At 41.8% G+C, this 3,544-nt stretch overlaps 1 pseudogene; it reads left to right on the top strand.

Moving 5' to 3' along the window:
• The first annotated feature begins 414 nt into the window (after window positions 1-414).
• Window positions 415-1,253, top strand: LOC108307787 (annotated as a pseudogene).
• Window positions 1,254-3,544: the final 2,291 nt, after the last annotated feature.

Below are 3,544 nucleotides of genomic sequence, written 5' to 3' on the forward strand. Positions count from 1 at the left end.
TAATTTTGAATTTTAGAAACAGAAGAACTTTAAAGATTTTACAGACAAGACTCTTCCTTTGATAAAGGAGAAACAAGGCTCTGAGAGATGAAATGACCTGTCCAAGGTCAAACCTTGAGCTCCTGAAGAAGCCAGAAATAGACAACAAAGACTTCTGGTATGAGCTGTATTCATCAGGCTAACTCCTGTTGAGATATGAGATGTTTTCATTGTCTTTTAAAAATTTTTACTTTATTCCCATCAGTTTAAGTTTAGAAAAGCAGTCTTTAATGGATTATTTCCTCACCAACTCTCTGAAATACAAATTTTTATTTTCAAACTGCAGGATTTTCTTTAAAATAAAAAAGGTACTTTCTGAAGACTTACGGTTTTGTACATTATGAAAAAATAACTTCGCCTTAGTCATCCCACGCCCGCGGATTCCTCCTCCCTGGTAGCAGTGTCCTTGGCTGGCGTCAGAAAAATGGCTACCATCTTCCTAGTACATGAGAAGATCTGGTGTGACAAATTCAAACATGACGATGCAGAAAGGAAATTCTAGGAGCAGACGAATGGGCCTGTGGCCGGCCGTCCTGACAGAGCTTGGCCCCTGGGCCCTTCAGCGGCCCCAGTGGAGACCACGGCGAGCTCGTCATCCGGATCGCCCTTCGGAAGTGGAGAAGCAGAGCCTGCGCGGCCAATGCAGGAGCTGCAGCAGGCTGTCTCCAAGCTGGAGGCCCGGCAGAACATGCTGGAGAAGAGCTCACCGGGCCACCGGGCCACAGCCCTGCAGACCCAGCACGTGTCTCCCATGCTCCAAGTAGAGCTCCCCTCTACCCAAGAAGCCATCCACACCAGCAGAGGATGAGGAGGACAATGACACTGACCAGTTTGGCAGCAGTAATAAAGAGGAGGACAAGGAGGCAGTGCGGCTGCGGGAGGAGCAGCTGCAGCAGTACGCGGAGAAGGTCAAGAAGCCCGCGCAAGTGCCCAAGTCCTCCATCCTACTGGATGTGGAGCCTTGGGACGATGAGACAGACATGGCCCAACCAGAGGCATGCGTGCGCTCCATCCAGATGGACAGGCTGGTGAGCGGGGCCTCCCAGCTGATGCCTGTTGCCTACGGTATTCGGAAGCTGCAGATTCAGTGTATGGTGGAGGACCACAAGGTGGGGACAGATTTGTTGGAGGAGAAGGTCACCAAGTTTGAGGAACATGTGCAGAGTGTCAACATAGCAGCTTTCAACAAGATTTGAAGTCTGAGTGTGTGTGTGTGTGTGTGTGTGTGTGTGTGTGTGTGCAGTTCATGAGGCCCACCACAATTAAAAACTGAGACTGGCAAAAAAGAAATAATAGGAAAGGAAAGGAAAGGGGAAAGGGGAAAGGAAATGAAAAGAAAGTAAAGGAAAGGAAGAAGGAAGGAAGGAAAAGAAAGAAAGAGAGAAAGAAGAAAGAAAGGAAGGAAGGAAGAAAGAAAGGAAGGAAGACTTCAAATTTGGAAATTTTAGAAATTTAGAAATGCTTGTTGGTTTATATGTCACTTGAAAATTAATTTGTCATTCAAGATGTTCATTCATCAAGGATTTAGGAGCACTTCATTAATTTCAGAAGTTTAGCCAGGTGCAGGGTGTAATCCCAGCACTTTGGAAGGCTGAAGTGGGATCACTTGAGCCCAGGAGCCAGAGACCAGCCTGGGCAATATGGTGAAACCCCCTCTCTACTAAAAATAGAAAAAAAAACTAGCCAGGCATGGTGGCTGCACCTAGTCCCAATTACTTGGGAGGTTGAGGTGGGAGGATGGCTTGAGCATGGGAGGCGGAGGTTGCAGTGAGTGAGCTAAGATAGTTCCCCTGCAGTCTAGCTTGGGGAACAAAGTGAGACCCTGTCTCAAAAAAAAAGAACAAGAAAAAGAAAAAGCAGTGAAGAGGAGAAGAGAAATGAAAACCAAAAAAGCCAAAAGTTTACATTCATGAATGAACCCTTCGTGTCTGGTGTTTTGTTTTGTTTTGTTTTTTCCTCCTCTCCTTTTTAAAGTCCGGTTTGTATTTGGTAACAAGTAGAAGATTAAAAACTTTGTTGGGTAACAGATCTTTTAAAAATAAGAAAGCAAATTACTACTCATCTTCTTCAGGTGTTTTTATGACATATTTAGAGAAGGGGTCCCAAATATTTATTTCTGTCAACTGACTTGGGCTCATTGGCTTCATTTGTGTAGTGTTCTTTTTTAAAAAAAGTCCTGAAGGAAGCACTAAACATGGAAAGGAACAATCAGTACCAGCCACTGCAAAAACATACCAAACCTTAAAGACCATCAACACTATGAAGAAACTGCATCAACTAATGGGCAAAACGACCAGCTAGCATCAAAATGGCAGGATCAAATTCACACATAACAATATTAGCCTTAAATGTTAAATGGGCTAAATGCCCCAATCAAAAGACACAGATTGGCAAATTGGATAAAACGTCAAGACCCATCAGTGTCCTGTATTCAGGAAACCCATCTCACATGCAAAGACATACATAGGCTCAAAATAAAGGGATGGAGGAAGATTTACCAAGCAAATAGAGAGCAAAAAAAAAGCAGGGGTTTGCAATTCTAGTCTCTGATAAAACAGACTTTTAAACCAACAAAGATCAAAAGAGGCAAAGAAGGGCATTACATAATGGTAAAGGGATTAATGCAACAAGAAGAGCTAACTATCCTAAATATATATGCACCCAATACAAGAGCACCCAGAAACATAAAGCAAGTTCGTAATGACCTACAAAGAGTCTTCAACTCCCACACAATAATAGTGGGAGACTTTAAGACCCCACTGTCAGTTCTAGACAGATCAATGAGACAGAAAATTAACAAGGACATCCAGGACTTCAGCTCAGATCTGGACCAAGAGGATCTAATAGACATCTACAGAAATCTCCACCACAAAACCACAGAATATACATTATTCTCAGCATCACATTGCACTTATTCTAAAATCGACCACATCATTGGAAGTAAAGCACTCCTCAGCAAATGCAGAAGAATGAAATCATAACACATAGTCTCTGAGCCCACAGTGCAATCAAATTAGATCTCAAGGTTAAGAAACTCACTCAAAACTGCACAACTACATGGAAACTAAACAACCTGCTCCTGAATGACTACTGGATAAATAATAAAATGAAAGCAGATATAAAGATGTTCTTTGAAACCAATGAGAATGAAGACACAGCATATCACAATCTCTGGGACACATTTAAAGCAGTGTCTAGAGAGGAATTTATAGCACTAAATGCCCACAAAAGAAGTGAGGAAAGATATAAAATTGACACTCTAACATCACAATTAAAAGAACTAGAGGAGGAAGATCAAACAAATTCAAAAGCTAGCAGAAGGCAAGAAATAACTAAGATCAAAGCACAACTGAAAGAGATAGAGACACAAAAAGACCCTTCAAAAAATCAATAAATTCTGGAGCTAGTGTTTTGAAAAGATCAACAAAATAGATAGACCACTAGCCAGACCAATAAAAAAGAAAAGAGAGAAGATTCAAATAGATGCAATAAAAAATGATAAAGG

Source organism: Cebus imitator, unplaced genomic scaffold (assembly GCF_001604975.1).
Source record: "Cebus imitator isolate Cc_AM_T3 unplaced genomic scaffold, Cebus_imitator-1.0 Scaffold81, whole genome shotgun sequence".
NCBI lineage: Eukaryota > Metazoa > Chordata > Mammalia > Primates > Cebidae > Cebus > Cebus imitator.